The following is a 22,988-nucleotide window of genomic DNA, read 5'->3' as shown; positions in this document are numbered from 1 at the left end:
TAGCCCCCTATAGGTGTCTGTTTAACCCTTTCTACTCGTGACTCCAGGGTGAGGGCTCCTCTGTAATGCTTGTCCTACCGCCACCTGTCCCAAGAGCGATAGGGAGGTATGAAATATGTGAATGTCCACAATGGGAGAGTTTGCTGAAAACTGTCGGAACTTTTACTGAAGATTTTATGCAGGCTTAATAACAGAAACAGTCTCTTTACAAGCAAAGCCTCTTAGATATTGACAGTGGTTGGGACCTTAAGCTGTTTAGAGTCTGGAGACTGATATGCGCTGTTCCGCTTGATTTAGGGGCTGTAGCTGAGGTCCAGCAGTCACGCTAGCTTTAGCGAGGATTTAGTTTAGGACTCACGGTTTGATTCAGGCTGAGGCCGGCAGGCTTCAGGCCTAGGGTTGTCTTTGCAAGTTACGCAGATCTCGCCTCTCCGATGATCCGGAACCCAAGAGAGTGATCATTGGCTGCAGCTCCCTTATATGGGCAGGGGCTGGCGTTAAGCTGATTGGTCCAAAACTTCTGTCAATTATCTGTACAAAGGATCATGGTCTGACATGTGACCACACCAGGTGACCTCTGAAAGGTCCTGAAGCATAACCCAAAGGAATTAACAGTCACATAACCGAAGGCCCTGTGACGCTACCAAGGTAATGATATTAATATGCATTATATTAAATATATACATTTAAACATTACAAAATTAGAGAAGGAGGAGGCGACTAGGGGCTGTCCCACCTGGAGGACCCTACCTGAACGTAGTAACTCTGACTTTGGGGACCACCACACAAGGTACGGTATGCAATACAGTACCGGGACACCACAAACCCCCTTACATAAGATAAGTCGGCCTCGACGCCTGTCCCCTAAGGCAGAGGGACGAAGTGCAACAGTTGCTTTATAACAGTCCTGGGAATAGTTTTTCAAATGTCCATTAGTCAGGCTGTATGAACACTACAAGATTTATTAACTTTTTAAGGTATAAACATAAGTACGGGTAAACTCACGAACAGGATTACTTGGTTCATGAATTTACTGACAGGATGACATTATTATACATGAAATACGTCCTAACACGTTTACTCACTTTATTTTCCTTTTCTTTAGTTTCTTTTCTCTGACTGAAATTATTTGTGAAGCATTTTACATCTCACTTGACATTTTTGCCACACTAGTTACCTGTTTAGTACACTGAGGGTTTTACTGGCTTGCCTGAGGCTGTCTACCAATAAACTAGCTACTAGGGCCCATTGGCTACACGCTCTTATCCCTAGAGCACAACAGATAAACCTTACCTAGGTTACCTTTTCGAATATGTGCATATTTTAGCTTTCAGGAGCGCCTTCTGGCCAGGAAGAGCATCCTGAGCATGCATAGAGAAAAAGAGAATTAGTGTACATAACAGTGGCAGGAATTGGAAAATTACATAGGCTACAATTCTTCCTAAAGTATTTTTAGCTAGAGTGTGAGATATTTTTATTGTGTGTACTAAGTTAGAGTGAGGTAAGTACACTTGAGTGATTTGTTTGAGGTACTATATGTACATGAGCTACTTGTACTGAGATCAGATTACAAGTAGCTCTACTTATTCCCATGCAAATAAAAGGGAAATGTATGTTTCCACATAACTTCCGTACGGCTGGAGATATTTCAATACCTGGTACACATATTACGGGTTGGGATAGGAGGACGGGATAGGAGGACGATATAGGAGGTCGGGATAGGAGGTCGAGATAGGAGTTCGAGATAGGAAGAGACAGGAGGTCGGGATAGGAGGTCAGGATAGGAGGACGGGATAGGAGGTCGGGATAGAAGGTCGAGATAGGAGGTCGAAATAGGACGGGATAAGTGGTCGAGATAGGAGGTCGAGATATGAGGACGGGATAGGAGGACGTGATAGGAGGTCGGGATAGGAGGTCGGGATAGGAGGTCGGGATAGGAGGACGGGATAGGAGGACGGGATAGGAGGACGGGATAGGAGGACCTGAGAGCAGGACGGGAGAGGGGGATGGGAGAGGAGGTCAGGATATGAGGTCAGGATATGAGGACAGGATATGAGGACGGGGTATGGGGTTGGGATATGACAACAATATATGAGGATGGATATGAAGTCAAAAGCTTCCTCCTTTGTTTATTTTCCTCCCCAACAAGGCAATGCCGGGTACTCAGCTAGTTTAATATAAAAAACTAACCTGATATGAGTAAAGGGCATCCTATCACTGGCAGAGGCGGGACATCGCTGCGACCAGCGAAACGCTGACGGCAGTGTGACGATCCGTACAAATGGAGCAGGAAGATCGGGAGCGGAGGACCAAAGACTGATAGCGGCACAAAAGGGGAATGGAGATAGATGAGTTAAGGGTTTTAGTTTTTTTTGCAGCCCGGGCACAATAGGATAAAGAAAAGCAGTGCTGGAGTACTCCTTTAATATAGACAGAAAAAATGAAACGTCCAAAAAAAAAAAGTTTTGGGCATAGCAAAAAAGCTAAAAGAGGTCAAACATTAGAGCGACTTTTATGTCTGAACCTTGTTTTTACATCAATTATATTTCATCTTCAAATGGATCTCATCAATGAAGAATTTAGGTGGCACTGCACATCTTAGGTGTAAGATGGCATGAGGTAATGGGTAGAAAGTGCTTTCACCTATTACAGGATGGGAGAAAACAAGAATAATTCCAGATGACAGGCTTCTTGGTGTGAGCACACATATTTGTTGCCTGAATTATATGACACTTTGCCTTCTCTTGGTACATTACAAACACCTCTTGCCCTGCAATCTTTTTCCATTGCGTTGATGCATCTTACATTTTGTGTTCTATATATTAGAAGCAGACATTCACATGCAATTCCTTACCGAGACCAATACATTCAAAAACTTTTGTCTTAGTTACATCTCTTAAACTTTGGACCAATGACCACAATAATATACATTTTCATATATTACCGTATTTTTCGCCGTATAAGACGCACTTTTTCTTCCCCAAATATGGGGGGAAAAGTCGTGCGTCTTATATGGCGAATACACCCCTATCGCGGCGGTCCCTGCGGCCATCAACGGCCGGGACCCGCGGCTAATACAGGACATCACTGATCACGGTGATGCCCTGAATTAACCCTTCAGACGCGGCGATCAAAGCTGACCGCCGCGTCTGAAAGGAAAGTGACACTAACCCGGCTGTTCAGTCGTGCTGTTCGGGACCTCCGCGACTTCACTGCGGCGGTCCCGAACAGCCCGACTGAATAGCCGGGTTAGTGCTTACAGGACACCGGGAGGGACCTTACCTGCTTCCTCGGTGTCTTCTCCGTTCAGGGATCCCCTGTATGGCCGGCGCTCTCCTTCCTCATCATCACGTCGTCGCTTACGTGCGTCGGCGTGCGTAACGACGTGATGGCGGCGACGGAGAGCGAGGATACCCGGCCGGCAGCAGAGACGTTCCGGAGCGACGGGGACACGGTGACAGCGATGGAGCGACAACCAGGGCAGCGGTGACGGGTCCGGAGCGGCGGGGACACATGAGTATTACCTCCTATGCAGTGGTCTTCAATCTGCAGACCTCCAGATGTTGCCAACGGCTGTCCGGGCATGCTGGGAGTTGTAGTTTTGCAACATCTGAAGGTCCGCAGGTTGAAGATCACTGTTGGGTTCAAAATCTTTATTTTTTTAGATTTTGCACCAATACATTGGGTGCGTCTTATACGCCGATGCGTCCTATAGGGCGAAAAATACGGTATATCAGGAGAAAAAAGATAAAATAAAACTGGAGTGCAGCTTCGTACAGCAGCCGCAGTTTGACACATCAGTTGGTGGCAGTCATGACACTTGCATGCATGGGCGTCCGCAGAAATTTTTCCAGGGAGGGGCATCATTTTAATGTAATCCCCACTTCATGACATGAAGGGGAGGGGTACAGTCAATATCTAATTTTTTTTTTTTTTTTTTTTAACACCCAGTGCCAAGCTTTCTCAGCACCTGTGCTGCTCTGGGCTACTGTGAAAACCTGGACTGGCCCTGGAAGCAGAATGAAAGGCCCAACTGCCAATCCTGACATTCATTCCATAAAAATCCAGGCCCAAAAATCAGACTTATCAAAAGTCTCTATCAAGCTAAATCTTGGCAGAAAATTAACAGTCTCTTGGATTTCCCATACCTCGCCCAGCTTGCCTGAATGGAATATGCAGCCCCTGAAATCTAGTGTTTAAAGGGGTATTCCAGAATTTTTATTTTTATTTTACTATGCTACAGTGGCTGTAAAGTTAGTACATTTAGTGCAGTTCATAATATAGTGTCTGTACCTCACAATTCTTATGTGATTTTCGCCCCAATATTTAATTTTAACAGCATACAAAATTATTCAGGTCTCGGGATTTTCCAGGTTGCAGTGCGTCGAGACGTGACATCACTAGTCAAGTGATCAGAGGGAGCCTGTGTGCTTCAATGGGTGGAGCGACCGCTGGGTGAGAGAGAGATCATTTTTCAACAGCTGTAGGCATCCTGGTAGGAAAACACACTGGTCTTTTGAATGGATTCAGCTGATTTGTGCTGCAATGGGTGGAGTGGCTGATGTGTGGGAGGGAGGAATGCAGCTTCACACTTACAAACATGGAACTATGGGATGTGTAGTTTAAGAGACCGAACTCCAACAGGAAATACCCAGTTTACAAAAAGATAGTCTGGCAGGTATGTACTAAAATCACCTTATGGTGGGGAACACATTTAACCCCTTCCTGCTATTGGACGTATGCATACATCCAGGCGAATTACACGTTCGCGCAAATGGACGTATGCATACGTCCAAGCGATCTCCTGCTCTGCCACGGGCAGCACAGGAGATCGCGGGTGGGACTCAGCTGTCAATCACAGCCGGAGTCCCACCGCAGCTGACGGGGCCGCGATCGCGCCGGACCCGGCAGCATTAACCCCATAGATGCCGTGATCAGTTCTGATCACGGCATCTATGGTGTTTGCAGGGGGAGCGCTCTCCCCCTGCCCATAAACGACGGCGCCGCGATAAAATAAGGGGGATCGGGGGTGTCCAAGACACCCTCGATCCCCCTTGAAGAGATAGGAGTGAGGTGGCAGGGTTGCCACCCCTCCTATCCCTGCTATTGATCGGCGGAGCGGCCGACCAATAGCAGACCCATCGGTGTCCGGGCACAGCGGGGGGAACCGTGTAGTAGCGGCTGTGATCACGGCGGCGGTGGAGGTGAGTATGACGCCGCGTGTCCGGAGTCTGTTGCCTAGCAACATCTGCAGGGCGACAGTTTAGAGAGTGGTCTCTAAACTGTCGCCCTCCAGATGTTGCAAAAATACAACTCCCACCATGCCTTGACAGCTGTTTGCTGTGTTGGCATGCTGGGAGTTGTAGTTTTGCAAGATTTAGAGGGGTTCAGGCTAGAGATGACTGACAGTGGTCTCTAAACTGTGGCCCTCCAGATGTTACAAAACTACAACTCCCAGCATGCCCAGACAGCAGTTTGCTGTCTTAGCATGCTGAGATTTGTAGTTTTGCAACATCTGGAGGGCCACAGTTTAGAGACCACTGTCAGTGATCTCTAGCCTGAACCCCTCTAAATCTTGCAAAACTACAACTCCTAGCATTCAGGAACAGCAAATGGCTGTCTCGGCATGCTGGGAGTTGTACTTGCGTGCCTCCAGCTGTTGCATAACTACATCTCCCAGCATTCCCTTTGGCAATCAGTACATGCTGAGAGTTGTAGTTCTGCAACAGCTGAAGGCACACTGGTTGGGAAATACCGAGTTAGGTAATAGGTTCTATTACCTAACTCAGTATTTTTCAACCAGTGTGCCTCCACGTTCTGTCAGTGCATGCTGTGAGTTGTAGTTTTGCCCCCCCCCCCCCCCCCTCCCATGTGAATGTACAGGTTACATTCACACTGGCGGCGGATTACAGTGAGTTCCCTGCTTCAAGTTTGAGCTGCAGCAGCCGCAGCTCAAACTCCTAGCGGGAGACTCAGTGTAATCCGCCGTCAGTGTGAATGTAACCTAAAAACACTACACTACACTAACATAAAATAAAGAGTAAAACACTACATATACACACGTACACTGCCCCCCCCACCACCCCTTCCCCCCCAATAAAAATGAAAAACGTATCCTACAGCAGTGTTTCCAAAACGGAGCCTCCAGCTGTTGCAAAACAAAAACTCCCAGCATTTCCGGACAGCCATTGACTGTCCAAGCATGCTGGGAGTTTAGCAACAGCTGGAGGCACCCTGTTTGAGAATCACTGGTGTAGAATACCCCTATGTCCACCCCTATGCAAATCCCTAATTTAGGCCTCAAATGCACATGGCGCTGTCACTTTGGAGCCCTGTCGTATTTCAAGACAACAGTTTAGGGCCACATATGGGGTATCGCCGTACTCGGGAGAAATTGCCTAACAAATTTTGGGGGGCTTTTTCTCCTTTTACCCCTTATGAAAAGGTAAAGTTGGGGTCTACACCAGCATGTTAGTGTAAAAAAAAAAACATTTTTGTACACTAACATACTGGTGTTGCCCCATACTTTAAAATTTCACAAGCGGTAAAAGAAAAAAAGCCTCCAAAATTTGTAACGCAATTTCTCCTGAGTACGGAGATACCCCAAATGTGGGCACAAAGTGTTCTGGGGACGCACAACAAGGCTCAGAAGGGAGAGTGCACCATGTAAATTTGAGGTCTAAATTGGTGATTTGCACAGGGGTGGCTGATTTTACAGCGGTTCTGACATAAGTGCAAAACAATAAATACCCACATGTGACCCCATTTTGGAAACTACACCCCTCACGGAATGTAACAAGGGGTACAGTGAGCATTTACACCCCACAGGTGTCTGACAGATCTTTGAAACAGGGGTCTGTGAAAATGAAAAATAAAATTTTTAATTTGCACAGCCCACTGTTCCAAAGATCCGTCAAATGCCAGTGGGGTGTAAATTCTCCCTGCACATCTTATTACCTTCCATGAGGGGTGTAGTTTTAAAAATGGGGTCACATGTGGGGGGGTCCACTGTTCTGGCACCACGGGGGGCTTTGGAAATGCACATGGCCAAATTCTCTCTCCAAAAGCTCAATGATGCTCCTTCTCTTCTGAGCATTGTAGTTCGCCCCCAGTGCACTTCACGTCCACTTATTGGGTATTTCCATACTCAGAAGAGATGGGGTTACAAATTTTGGGGGGTATTTTCTGCTATTATCCCTTGTAAAAATGTAAAATTTGGGGGAAAACAAGCATTTTAGTGTAAAAAAAAAAATTTTTTTTTTTACATATGCAAAAGTCGTGAAACACCTGTGGGGTATTAAGGTTCACTTTACCCCTTGTTACGTTCCCCAAGGGGTCTAGTTTCCAAAATGGTATGCCATGTGTTTTTTTTTTCTGTCCTGGCACCATAGGGGCTTCCTAAATGCGGCATGCCCCCAGAGCAAAATTTGCTTCCAAAAAGCCAAATGTGACTCCTTCTCTTCTGAGACCTGTAGTGTGCCAGCAGAGCACTTTTCATCCCCATATTGGGTGTTTTCTGAATCGGGAGAAATTGGGCTTCAAATTTTGGGGGGTATTTTCTGCTATTACCTTTTTTAAAAATGTAAAATTTTTGCTAAACCAAGCATTTTTGGTAAAAAAAAAAAATTTTTTTTTACATATGCAAAAGTCATGAAACACCTGTGGGGTATTAAGATTCACTTAACCCCTTTTTACGTTCCCCGAGGGGTATAGTTTCCAAAATGGTATGCTATGTCGTTTTTTTTTTTTGCTGTCCTGGCACCATAGAGGCTTCCTAAATGCGACATGCCCCCCGAGCAAAATTTGCTCTCAAAAAGCCAAATATGACTCCTTCTCTTCTGAGCATTGTAGTTCACCCGTAATGCACTTCAGGTCAACTTATGGGGTACCTCCATACTCAGAAGAGATGGGGTTACAAATTTTGGGGGGTATTTTCCGCTATTAACCCTTGCAAAAATGTGAAATTTGGGGGAAACACACATTTTAGTGAAATTTTTTTTTTTTTTTTTACATATGCAAAAGTCATGAAACACCTGTGGGGTATTAAGGCTCACTTAATTCCTTGTTACGTTCCTCAAGGGGTCTAGTTTCCAAAATGGTATGCCATGTTTTTTTTTTTTTTGCTGTTTTGGCACCATAGGGGCTTCCTAAATGCAACATGCCCCCAAAAAACCATTTCAGAAAAACGTACTCTTCAAAATCCCCTTGTCGCTCCTTCGCTTCTGAGCCCTCTACTGCGCCCGCCGAACAATTTACATAGACATATGAGGTATGTGCTTACTCGAGAGAAATTGGGCTACAAATTCAAGTATAAATTTTATCCTTTTACCCCTTGTAAAAATTCAAAAATTGGGTCTACAAGAACATGCAAGTGTAAAAAATGAAGATTTTGAATTTTCTCCTTCACTTTGCTGCTTTTCCTGTGAAACACCTAAAGGGTTAAAACACTTACTGAATGTCATTTTGAATACTTTGGGGGGGTGCAGTTTTTGTAATGGGGTCATTTATGGGGTATTTCTAATATTAAGACCCTTCAAATCCACTTCAAACCTGAACTGGTCCATGAAAAATAGCGAGTTTGAAAATTTTGTGAAAAATTGTAAAATTGCTGCTGAACTTTGAAGCCCTCTGGTGTCTTCCAAAAGTAAACACTTGTCAATTTTATGATGAAAATATAAAGTAGACATATTGTATATGTGAATCCCCAAAAAAAATATTTGGAATATCCATTTTCCTTACAAGCAGAGAGCTTCAAAGTTAGAAAAATGCAAAATTTTCAATTTTTTTCATCAAATTTTGGGATTTTTCACCAAGAAAGGATGCAAGTTACCACAAAAATTTACCACTATGTTAAAGTAGAATATGTCACGAAAAAACTATCTCGGAATCAGATTGATAAGTAAAAGCATCCCAGAGTTATTAATGTTTAAAGTGACAGTGGTCAGATGTGCAAAAAAGGGCTGCGTCCTAGAGGTGAAAATGGGCTGTGTCCTTAAGGGGTTAAATATGACAGGTACCTTTGTGAAAATTGCAATCTCCTACCACCTATCTTGTCACTGTCTCACTATATTTCCCATATACAGTATGGCCGTAAATGGCCATATATGGACAGTATATACAGTCATGGCCGTAAATGTTGGCACTTTTTCAAGAAAATGAAGTATTTCTCACAGAAAAGGATTGCAGTAACACATGTTTTGCTATACACGTTTATTCCCTTTGTGTGTATTGGAACTGTGGTGTCCCGGTACCGTATCCTATACGTTACCTGTATAGAGGTCCCCATAGCCAGAGTCCCTAGGACGTCGGGGTCCCTCTTGTCAGCAGTAACCTAAGCCTTGCGGCAACGGCCATCTCTAAAAACTGTGAGTTACTTCAATCCCTATTACCTCAGCAAGATCACCGGACCTAAATATTACCCTAAATCCGGACGGATCTCTGCAAAAATCCTAAATCCAATAACTCTTGGGATAAGTCAATGGTCCTTAGCATCTGCCAATCACTGCCGTGCTATGTAGAGACTGTATTACTAAAACTGTTGCAGTTAATTGGATATACCGCAAGTACTTCAGTAAATTTTATGCAAGTTCAAGTTCATCTCCATTGTGGACCTTCATTCATTTAAGCACGCTCCAATCGTTCCTGGGAAGGGTGGCGATAGGCCGAAGATTTACCTCAGCGTATTAACCCTCACCCTGGCGTCACGAGTGACAGGGGTTAAATTAACCCCTTATATTTTGAAGCAACACCCCAACTACACTATACCCCACAAGGGCTACCACAGAACTAAACCAAAAAAATCTCGGACGCAAACCCAGCTTTCTGACACTGGGCTGTACAGTGCAACCCAAAATCCATTAGTAATCCTCAGATTTCATGATGCCTTGTACACATTCAAGGCACCCAGTGCCAGAGGCAGCAAAGCATACCCCAAAACATCATTGAACCTTCCCCATATTTCACTGTAGGTACAGTAGAATGATGTGCTTTACCAAAAGCTCTATCTTGGTCTCATCTGTCTATAAGACGTTTTCCCAGAAGGATTTTGGCTTACTCAAGTTCATTTTGGCAAAATGTAGTCTTGCTCTTTTATGTCTCTGTGTCAGCAATGGGGTCCTCCTGGGTCTCCTGCCACAGCATTTCATTTAATTTAAATGTCAACAGATAGTTCGCAATGACACTGATGCTCCCTGAGCCTGCAAGATAAGCTTGTTGGAACTTGTTTGGGGCTGCTTATCCACCATCCAGACTATCCTGCGTTGACACCTTTTATAATTTTTTCTCTTCCATCCATGCCCAGGGATTAGCTACAGTGCCATGGGTTGTAAACTACTTGATAATGATGGGCACTGTGGACAAAGGCAAATCTAGATCTCTGGAGATTGTTGATATTTTTCCACAATTCTGGTTCTCAAGTCCTCAGACAGTTCTCTTCTCCTTTTTCTGTTGTCCATGCTTACACAGACAAACAATGCAAAGATTAAGTGAACTTCTCTCCTTTTTATCTGCTTTCAGGTGTGATTTTTATATTGCCCGCACCTGTTACTTGCCCCAGGTAGTTTAAAGGAGCATCACATGCTTGAAACCATCTTATTTTTCCACAATTTTGAAAGGGTGCCAATAATTTTGTCCAGACCATTTTTGGAGTTTGGTTTGACATTATGTATTATTATTAATACCAATAGTTAATTATTATTAGTTCCAATACACACAAAGGGAATAAACATGTGTATAGCAAAACATGTGTTACTGCAATCCTTTTCTGTGATAAATATTTCATTTCCTTGAAAAATTTCAGGGGTGCAAACATTTACGGCCATGACTGTATATATATATATATATATATATATAGATATATATATATATATATACATATATATATATATATATATATATATATGTATATATAGTAGTTATAGTATATTATATATAATGTTATAGCAATAACAATGGCTCTCCTACAAAACAAGAAATGTCAATATTTTTGTGAGTCAATAAGTTTAATTATTAAATAGATTTATAATATTTAGAAGAAAATTCTCCGTAAAATACAGTACATGAAGTTCTTCTTTCTCGTGGTAATACATATACTGTGGAAAACATAATTCCAGACAATGACAGAGAACTTCTTTATACAATGTTAATCTCAAACACCCAAAGATGATAAACAGCACAATTTAGGCCTTTTAATTGTTCTGTATTGTACATCTGACAGATGTTTGCCATGTTTCCAGGCAGCTGCTGCTTATAACGTCTCCGTACAGCTGGATCTACACTGATGAGGGGCTTCTTGAGGCCCATCCAAGAACAATTGGTCTTTGGCGACATAATTATTGGTTGTAAAATGCTATTATCTTGGACAAGGGGATGCTGGACAAGATGGTACACATAACATGCAGGAACGCATCCAAAATGTTGTGAATTGTTTTAAATGATGCTGAGGGACAGGAATTGGCAGATTCCAGGTGGCTTTGGAAAGAGGGGTTTTCAGATGTCCACCATCTATATCCTGCCCCGTGCTTCGACCAATGTGCTCTATAAATGACCTTAAAAAGAAGAGGCTAGAATATGTGGATTCATTCTTGTTTTTTCTATTTATTCACATTTTCTACATACACAACTATTTCTCATTTATTTAATGTTCACATAAAAAGCAATCTGTCACTTGTTTTCAGTGCATTATATGGAAGATAAATTATGCTGAGTTTTTTTTCTCCTTTAAACAATTTCTTTGTGTTTTATTGAATATACATGCTCATGATTGTTCATGAACTGGCAGATTAAGTTAAAATTCCATGCTTTATTGATTATTTAGATAAGAAACATTGCAGAGAAAATCCAGCGCGTTTCAGGCATAGGCATGCCCTTATAGGGGTACTCTGCTCCTAAACATCTTATCCCCTATCTAAAGGATAATACATAGCCATCACGCCTCATGCCATAGACATGAGTGTGACGCCTGTGGTCGCCCATCATCCGAAACAGACTGAAGCTTGCTCCATGCAACGGATCTCTGGGATGCTGCGCCAGAGATCGCAGGGGGTTCCAGTGGCCGGACTTCCGCGATCAGACATCTTATCCAAAGGATAGGGGATAAGATGTTTAGGGGCAGAGTACCCCTTTAATCATGGCTAAAACACAAGACAGACATAGAAAAACTACCTGTGACAGAAACCACACCAACATATGTTTATATTTCCATAGCTGAGTAATGTTATCATGAGTAAATGGATGATATGAAAGGGACTCAATAGATATGAGCACACTGGTGCTTACAAGAATTTAAAGGGTACTCCACTTGAAAAAAAAAAATATTAATCAACTGGTGCCAGAAAGTTAAACAGATTTATAAATTACGTCTATTAAAAAATCTTAATAATTCCAGTACTTATCAGCAGCTGTATGATCCGCAGGAAGTTCTTTCATTTTTTAACCTCTTAAGGATGCAGGGCGTACCTGTACGCTCTGCACCCGGTCCCGATGTTTAAAACGGGGTCACGCCAGGAGATCTCCTCCTTTCCTCAGTAGCTGAAGATGTAATGGACATAACATCCTTGTATACTGTGGTCTGATCATTCAGAGTGAGTGGAAAGTGGGGTCAGATAATCAGGGTAGGAAAGGCCATTCAGAATAAATGGAAAAAGGAATTAGAGGATCAGGACAGGTCAGAAAAGAATGGAAAACAAGGTTGGGAATGTAGGACTGGGATAGTGAATTAATTGTCACACATGAAAACAATGTAGCAAAATTATGAGAACTCAAAATCATGTAATAAAATTGGGGGAACTCTTTGATGTAGCTCTCCTTAAAGTGCATATTCGTGTCAAATGATGTATGGTGGCGGGGGGGTGGGGTATTGATGTGCAGAAATATGTATCAGTCACTCAAGTGCAATAAAACAATGTTTGGTAAAAGTGAATAAGAACTAAGATGCATAAAAGTGAAAATAAAAAAGAGGATATATCTTATAAAAAAAAAAGGATGTAGCTCAATAATGAAGATAAAAACAGATGAATAATATGAATAAAAAATAGTGATCATGAAAATAATGACCATAGAGATATAGAAAATGAAATAAAAGGGTAAAATTATAAATAAAAACATGAGGCCGATGCATAGTAAAACAGTGATAGTCAGTGGGTCCATGAAGAGGTAAATCCAAGCTGGGTGAGAAACAAAAAAAACAAAAAACAAAAACCTATGAAATAAAATAAAACATTTATTTTTTATTAAAATAAAAAAATATATATATGAAAAATACAAGTAGAATTCATGATAAATAAGTTGTCTTGTGGGGCTACCAGGTCTGGACAGCACCCGTACGTGTCCAGACCTGGTAGCCCCACCAGACAACTTATTTATCATCAATTCTACTTGTATTTTTCATATATTTTTTTAATAATTTTTTTTTGTTTATTTTATTTTAGAGTGCTTTTTTTTTCTTTTTGTCTGTTTCTCACCCAGCTTGGATTTACCTCTTCACAGACCCACTGACTCCCACTTTTTTTTTTACTATGCATTATTTTATTTATAATTTTACCATTTCATTGCATATATCTTTATAGTCATTATTTTTATGATCACTACTTTTAATTCATTATTGAGCTTCATCCTATTTTATAAGATACTAGCTGAGTACCTGGCGTTGCCCGGTTTTTCCTTCCTAATCCTTGTTGGGGAGGAAAATAAACAAAGGAGGAACCTTTTGACTTCATATCCCGTCCTCATATATTGTTGTCATATCCCGACCTCTTATCCCGTCATCATATCCCGACCTCCTATCCTGTCCTCCTATCTCGTCCTCCTATCCCGACCTCCTATCCCGTCATCATATCCCGACCTCCTATCCTGTCCTCCTATCTCGTCCTCCTATCTCAACGTCCTTTCCCGTCCTCATATCTCGACGTCCTTTCCCGTCCTCCTATCCCGTCCTCCTATCCCGTCCATCTATCCCGTCCTCCTATCCCGTCCTCCTATCCCGTCCTCCTTTCCCGTCCTCCTTTCCCGTCCTCCTTTCCCATCCTCCTTTCCCGTCCTCCTTTTCCGTCCTCCTATCACGACCTCCTATCACGACCTCCTATCACGACCTCCTATCACGACCTCCTATCTCGACCTCCTATCCCGTCCTCATATCTCGACCTCCTATCCCGTCCTCCTATCCCGACCTCCTATCCCGACCCCCTATCCCGTCCTCCTATTCCGTCCTCCTATCCCGACCTCCTATCCCGTCCTATCCCGTCCCCTTTCCCGTCCTCCTTTCCCGTCCTCCTATCTCGACCTCCTTTACCGTCCTCCTATCTCAACCTCCTTTCCCATCCTCCTTTCCCGTACTCCTTTCCCGTCCTCCTATCCCATCCATCTATCCCGTCCTCCTATCCAGTCCTCCTATCCTGTCCTCCTATCCCGCCCTCCTATCCCATCCTCCTATCCCGTCCTCCTTTCCCGTCCTCCTATCCCGTCCTCCTATCACGACCTCCTATCACGACCTCTTATCCCATCCTCCTATCATGACCTCCGGTCCCGTCCTCATATCTCGACCTCCTATACCGTCCTCCTATCCCGACCTCCTATCCCGACCCCCTATCCCGTCCTCCTATCCTGTCCTCCTATCCCGACCTCCTATCCCATCCTATCCTGTCCTCCTATCCCGTCCTCCTATCCCGACCTCCTATCTCGACCTCCTATCCCGACCTCCCATTCCGTACTCCTATCCCGTACTCCTATCCCGACCTCCTATCTCGTCCTCCAATCCCGTCCTCCTATCCCGTCCTCCTATCCCAACCCGTAATATGTGTACCAGGTAGTGAAATATCTCCAGCCGTACGGAAGTTATGTGGGAACATACATTTCCCATTGATTTGCATGGGACTTTAAACAAAGACCCCGACCCTCACAAATGGGGGTAGTTAAGGGTTGAATTAACTATCCTATATTTTAAGTGGACATATAAGTAACATGTGACCAAGTATTATCGAAATATCTCCAGCCATTTGGAAGTTATGCAGTAACACATATTTCCCATTGACTTGTATGGGACTTTAAACATAAACCCCGCCCCTGGCAAATGGGGGTGAGTAAGGGTTAAATCACCGATCCTATGTTTGTTGTTGACATATAAGTAACATGTGTGCCAAGTTTCATGTTAATATCTTTAGCTGTTTGGACATGATGCTGGAACATACACACATACATACACACACACACACACACACACACACATATATATATATACACACACACACACATACATACATACATATATATACATACATATATATATATACACACACACACACATACATATATACACACACACATTGAGTTTTATATATATAGATATCCTCTTTTTTATATTCATTTTTATACATCTTAGTTCTTCACTTTTACCAAACACTGTTTTATTGCACTTGAGGGACTGATACATATTTCTGCACATCAATATCCCCCCCCCCCACCCCATACATCGTTTGACAGGAATATGCACTTTAAGCAGAACTACATCAAAGAGTTCCCCCAATTTTATTACATGATTTTGAGTTCCCATAATTTTGCTACATTGTTTTCATGTGTCACAATTAATTCATTATCCCAGTCCTACATTCCCAACCTTGTTTTCCAATCTTTTCTGTCCTGTCCTGATCCTTGCAGATCTCACAGAAGACCAACAGACGGGTGAGCGGGATTGTCCCCCAGTGTATATTACACCATTGATGCTATAAATTACATAAAACTTTTACTTTGCATCCTTTATCCTGCCGCAAAGCAGGAATCAGACTTTATTCCATGTTTGCAGGGAGCGCTGAGGAGGATTTACCCTGTGTATATCGGATATTGAATACCAAGGAGCATCTAACACTCAGGAGAAGGTATCATCTGCATAGCAGGAACTGCATTTTATTTACAAGGAGCGCTGAGGAGGACTTACCTCTACACAGGAGTGATATTGCCTTCTTGTTTGCAGGGAGCACACAGCGCTCAGGAGGACTTACCTCTACACAGGAGTCATAGGCGTGCGCAGCCTATTGCATTAGGGTGTGCACCCTAAAGCACAAACTCACGCCGCAAGCGTATATGTCCGCCATTACCGGCGGGTCCCTGGCTGCGATCAACAGCTGGGACCTGCTGAACATGATCCGGGCATCGCTCCGATGCCCGTGGTTATGCTTAGGACGTAAATGTACGTCCTGGTGCGTCAAGTACCACGTCATCAGGACGTACATTTACGTCCTTCATCGTTAAGTGGTTAAATGGAACTTAATAAAAGGTATATTTTATCATATGGAAGGTCCCTATTCAAATCAGTGCCTATAAGGTATGTAGGTTGGTTTTTAGCTAGGTAGGTCAGTTGGTAGCTAGGTGGATTGGTAGTTGATAGCTAGGTAGATAGCATGTAGGCAAAGTCAGATCACAATACACAGTGTAACTTCACACTTTGTATGTTTAGTTCACAAATAGAGCAACTGATGGAGTGCACTTCATACAATCATAGATGCAGAGCCTCTAGTGTTATTCAAAGTGCATATATAATTAGGTGTTACTGTTTCACATTTTGTGTAAACTGCGCATTCATAAACATAAGGTGCATAACTTTGCCTTGATGTCAGGACCCTTGTATAGTTGCACAAAGTCCTGTGTATTACATCGGGTCCCTATATTAGCACCAGGTAATGTATTCACTGTTCACGTCCCAATACTGCGCTATTGCATTAGTGCCCGTCACTGGTGGCCCGGGAAGCGATATTAGAAGAATACACGCTACAACGTGATCCCTGATTAATTAAAGCGGATGAAGCACGTAGGATCGCCTATGGCAATGTGAACGGAGCCCAAATACTTGAAACCAGCTACCACTACCTAGGAAACAGCGAAGTGCAATGGCATAGTGTTATACAATCTGCAGCCAATGCATAACAAAGGAAGCTGTGTACACGTGTGGATTAGGAAATGGAGTGACGGGCACTAGTGCAATAGCGCAGTGTTGGGACATCTGCAATAAAGTGAACAGTGAATATATAACCTGGTGCTAATATAGGGACCCCATGTAATACACAGGACTTTGTGAAATTATACAAGAAGGGTCCTGACATCAAGGCAAAGTTATGCATCTTATGTTTATGAATGCGCAGTTTACACAAAAAAAAACAGTAACACCTAATTATATATGCACTTTGAATAACACTAGAGCAGTGGTCTTCAACCTACGGACCTCCAGATGTTGCAAAACTACAACTCCCAGCGTGCCCTGACAGCCGTTGGCTGTCCGGGCATGCTAGGAGTTGTAGTTTTGCAACATCTGGAGGTCCGCAGGTTGGAGACCACTGCTCTAGAGGCTCTGCATCTATGATTGTATGAAATGACTCTATCAGTTGCTCTATTTGTGAACTAAACACACAAAGGACATTAACTCACATATAATTGGACTGCAAAATAAAGAGCAGTAATAAAAATTCATAGAAGTAACTGCATAATAGCGTGTCTATGTGAAAAGGGTCCAGTAGAGCAGTGTTTCCCAACCAGGGTGCCTCCAGGTGTTGCAAAACTACAACTCCCAGCATGCCCGGACAGCCAAAGGGAGTTGTAGTTTTGCAACATCTGGAGGCACCCTTGTTGGGAAAAACTGCAGTAGAGAAAGTGTATTGTGACTAAAAGCCCCCACCCCACCGGGTCACCACCCCACACGATTCCCCATCCCAAAGTACCAAAGAAAATAACAAAAAAAAACTCACCTAGTCCCGCGCAGCGATCTCCAGAAGAGCCGTGCCGCGTTCTCTCTTCTCCACAGTGCAGGCGCTGATGATTGACGTCATCGGCGCCTGCATCTGGGAAGGGGTCACGGCCTTCTCTTACCTGTGTGCGCACACAGTCCAGAAGCTCCGGCTGTGAGTGACCGGCTATAAATGCCTCCCTGGGTTAAATAGACCCAGGGAGCATATAATACAGCAAAGTCTGCGGGCAGAACTGGGGAGGATTACCCCATGATCTGTCCCCCTGCATGAATTTCTGGGGGGATGTGTCCCCCCGATTCCTACGCTCCCTGGATATCCCGAATTTGACGGGAGCCTGGGCTTGATTAGGGTGTGCCCAGGCACACCCGGCACACCCCGTGCGCACGCCTATGACAGGAGTGATATTGCCTTCTTGTTTGCAGGGAGCGCACAGCACTCAGGAGGACTTACCTCTACACAGAAGTGATATTGCCTCCTTGTTTGCAGGGAGCGCACAGTGCTCAGGAGGACTTACCTCTACACAGGAGTGATATTGCCTTCTTGTTTGCAGGGAGCGCACAGTGCTCAGGAGGACTTACCTCTACACAGGAGTGATATTGCCTTCTTGTTTGCAGGGAGCGCACAGTGCTCAGGAGGACTTACCTCTACACAGGAGTGATATTGCCTTCTTGTTTGCAGGGAGGACACAGCGCTCAGGAGGACTTACCTCTACACAGAAGTGATATTGCCTCCTTGTTTGCAGGGAGCGCACAGTGCTCAGGAGGACTTACCTCTACACAGGAGTGATATTACCTTCTTGTTTGCAGGGAGCGCACAGCACTCAGGAGGACTTACCTCTACACAGGAGTGATATTGCCTTCTTGTTTGCAGGGAGCGCACAGTGCTCAGGAGGACTTACCTCTACACAGGAGTGATATTGCCTTCTTGTTTGCAGGGAGCGCACAGTGCTCAGGAGGACTTACCTCTACACAGGAGTGATATTGCCTTCTTGTTTGCAGGGAGCGCACAGCGCTCAGGAGGACTTACCTCTACACAGGAGTGATATTGCCTTCTTGTTTGCAGGGAGCGCACAGTGCTCAGGAGGACTTACCTCTACACAGGAGTGATATTGCCTTCTTGTTTGCAGGGAGCGCACAGTGCTCAGGAGGACTTACCTCTACACAGGAGTGATATTGCCTTCTTGTTTGCAGGGAGGACACAGCGCTCAGGAGGACTTACCTCTACACAGAAGTGATATTGCCTCCTTGTTTGCAGGGAGCGCACAGTGCTCAGGAGGACTTATCTATACACAGGAGTGATATTGCCTTCTTGTTTGCAGGGAGCGCACATCGCTCAGGAGGACTTACCTCTACACAGGAGTGATATTGCCTTCTTGTTTGCAGGGAGCGCACAGCGCTCAGGAGATATTTTATGCCTGCCTAACATTGATTGTAACGTTTATTGGTGACAACCATACTTTTGGCAGCATAGGGGGAGATTTTTGCATGTTGTTTACTTCTGTTGTTTTTATTTGTAACAGGTGACGAGGTGGGTGATCACTAGGGCCCAGCGAACCTCCCCACATTATTTCAGCACAAACATTCATTTAAATAAATTATTTAGTTTTCACTTTACTGGAGTCTGATCGATTTTCTCATTCCCCACACACTATCCCCTTCTCCTCCGCCCTTTTTCTATCCCCCTTCTTTTTTTCCTTCTTCTCCCCCCCCCCCCACTCTTTTCCTATCCATCCCCCTTCCCCCTCCTATTTATGCCCACACCTCCCCCTCATCACACAAAGATATCCCCAGGTGAACACCTGAGGACTGCACTTTTTCTTCCATTTTTGATTCTATTCATCTTGCATTTACAGGTTATAAATTACATGACAGCAAACAGATACTATGTAACAATGTAAAAGATGGAACCATGCCATTAAATGCCCGAATATAGCAACCCAAGATCTTTAGTCACTCATGGGCACAGCTATATACTTTTCCACCCCTCCTTTGGATTGTATTCTAGAGAAGTAAGAGTCAAAAGGTACCTGTGCCCATGGGTGCATAGAGATCGTTTGGATGACACCGGGCCGTGTTAGGACCAGGTGGCACGTACTGTGAGAAGGGGTTGTTATGGCAGCCCTCAGTAAAGTTAGCCCCCCCCCCCTCATTCTCTTTGATAGAGGTAGGGCTTTTTGACCATCAGGGGTTAATAAAGGGAGTGAGTCTCAGGCAGGAAGGGATTAGGTTATGTGTGTATATAACGTGGTGTCGTTCCCCTCCCAGTGGCGTTGCGACCCGGGTGCGGGGGGTGCGGCCCCCACCGGGTGACACCAACCTAATGGGGTGACACCAAGATGCTCCGCAGCACCCCCCCCCCCCCCCCCGCTACACAGACACCCACCATCTGTGCCTGACCGGCCACCCATCCGTCAGCACAACCCCCCCCCCCCCCGCGCGCTGTGTGTGCGGTGCGCCCTTCCGTCCGTCAGCAACCCCCCCTCTTTCACCTGCACTGTGCGCCCGTCCGTCATCACATCCCCTCGCCGTTACAAGCACTCAACCCGGCCTCCGCTCCCACGTCTGCGCCGGCCTGACGTCACACTGCATGGCCGCGCAGGAGGACGTCAGTGACGTCACTCGCAGGGCGCCAGGTGAGAAGGAGCGCTGCTGGATGGGTGAGTGTGTGTGTCTGTCTCTCTGTGTGTGTATGTGACTCTGTGTGTGTGTGTGTGTGTGTGTGTGTGTGACTGTGTGTGTATGTATGTGACTCTGTGTGTGTGTGACTCTGTGTGTGTGTGATTGTATGTTATGTGACTCTGTGTGTGTGTGTGTGTGTGTGACTGTGTGTGTATGTATGTGACTCTGTGTGTGTGTGACTGTGTGTGTATGTATGTGACTCTGTGTGTGTGTGTGTGACTGTGTGTGTATGTATGTGACTCTGTGTGTGTGTGACTGTGTGTGTATGTGACTCTGTGTGTGTGTGTATGTGACTCTGTGTGTGTGTGCGCGACTCTGTGTGTGTGTGACTGTGTGTGTATGTGACTGTGTGTGTGTGTGTGTGTGACTGTGTGTGTGTGATTGTGTGTTATGTGACTCTGTGTGTGTGTGTGTGTGTGTGTGACTGTGTGTGTATGTATGTGACTCTGTGTGTGTGTGTGTGACTGTGTGTGTATGTATGTGACTCTGTGTGTGTGTGACTGTGTGTGTATGTATGTGACTCTGTGTGTGTGTGACTCTGTGTGTATGTGACTCTGTGTGTGTGTGTGTGTATGTGACTCTGTGTGTGTGTGTGTGTGTGTGTGTGTGACTCTGTGTGTGTGTGACTGTGTGTGTATGTGACTCTGTGTGTGTGTGACTGTGTGTGTATGTGACTCTGTGTGTGTGTGTGTGACTGTGTGTGTATGTGACTCTGTGTGTGTGTGTGTGTGTGTGTGACTCTGTGTGTGTGTGACTGTGTGTGTATGTGACTCTGTGTGTGTGTGTGTGACTGTGTGTGTATGTGACTCTGTGTGTGTGTGTGACTGTGTGTGTATGTGACTCTGTGTGTGTGTGTGTGACTGTGTGTGTATGTGACTCTGTGTGTGTGTGTGTGACTGTGTGTGTATGTGACTCTGTGTGTGTGTGTGTGACTGTGTGTGTGTGACTGTGTGTATATGTGACTCTGTGTGTGTGTGACTGTGTGTGTATGTGACTCTGTGTGTGTGACTCTCTGTCTGTCTGTGAGTGTGTGTCTATCTGACTGTGTGTGTGTTTGTGTGTGTGTGTCTCTGTGTTGTATGTGGTTTTTTGTGTGTGTGGGGGTGGGGGGGGGGGGGGGGTTGAACCAGCGATCTAATGTGGGGAGACTTTGACCCATTGTGGGGAACCTGCGGCCTAATGTGGGGAAACTACTACCAAGTGTGCGGAGTCTATGCTACCTAATGTGGGGAGTCTATGCTACCTAATGTGGGAAATCTGTGCTACCTTATGTGGGGAGTCTATGCTACCTTATGTGGGTAATCTGTGCTACCTTATGTGGGTAATCTGTGCTACCAAATGTGGGGAATGTATGCTACCTAATGTGGGGAAACTGCTACATAATGTGGGGAATCTGTGCTACCTAATGTGGGGAAATTGCTACCTAATGTGGGGTAACTGGTACCTACCTAATGTGGGGGAACTGGTACCACATGTGGGGAATCTATGCTGCCTAATGTGGGGAAAAGATGCTACCTAATGTGGGGAAACTGCTACCTACCTAATGTGGGGGAACTGCTGCCTACCTAATGCTCCCCCCTGGCAGTAGCACCCTCATCATCCACCAGCAACACCCACCCCCCAGCAGCAGCACCTCCATCAGCAGATCCTGGTGGTGGATGATGGCGGTGCTCCTGCCAGGAGGATGATCCTGCCGATGGATGATGGGGGTGGTACTGCCAGGGGGGATGGCCAGTAGCACCCTCATCATCCTCCAGCAACACCCCCCCAGTAGTAGCACCCCCATCATCCACTAGCAACACCACCAATACCCCCCCTCCCGTGGTAATAGCATCAGCTAACGGATGTTGAGGGGTGTTACTGCGGTTGTGGTATTATATTCAGAGGGTGCACTGTATGGCAATGTTATTCATAGGGCGCAGTTTGTGGTAGTATTATAGTCAGAGGGCGCAGTTTGTGGTAGTATTATATTTAGAGGGTGCAGTTTGTGGTAGTATTATATTCAGAGGGCGCAGTTTGTGGTAGTATTATATTTAGAGGGCGCAGTTTGTGGTAGTATTATATTCAGAGGGCGCAGTTTGTGGTAGTATTATATTCATAGGGCGCAGTTTGTGGTAGTATTATATTCAGAGGGCGCAGTTTGTGGTAGTATTATTAGAGATGAGCGAACTTACAGTAAATTCGATTTGTCTCGAACTTCTCGGCTCGGCAGTTGATGACTTATCCTGCGTAAATTAGTTCTCCTAGGACTGTATCCACCTTTTCCAGCCCACGGGAGCACCTGAAAGCTGAACTAATTTATGCAGGAAAAGTCATCAACTGCCGAGCCGAGAAGTTTGTGACGAATCGAATTTACTGTAGTTCGCTCATCTCTAAGTATTATATTCAGAGGGTGCAGTGGGTGGTAGTATTATATTCAGGGGTACAGTATGTGGCAGATTTATATTCAGGGGTACAGTATGTGGCAGATTTATATTCAGAGGGTACACTATGTGGCAGATTTATATTCAGGGGGCGCAGTTTGTGGTAGTATTATATTCAGAGGGCGCAGTGGGTGGTAGTATTATATTCAGAGGGTACAATA

This window comes from Hyla sarda, chromosome 9, assembly GCF_029499605.1.
Source record: "Hyla sarda isolate aHylSar1 chromosome 9, aHylSar1.hap1, whole genome shotgun sequence".
In the NCBI taxonomy this organism is placed as follows: Eukaryota; Metazoa; Chordata; class Amphibia; order Anura; family Hylidae; genus Hyla; species Hyla sarda.
This window is presented reverse-complemented; position numbering follows the sequence as displayed.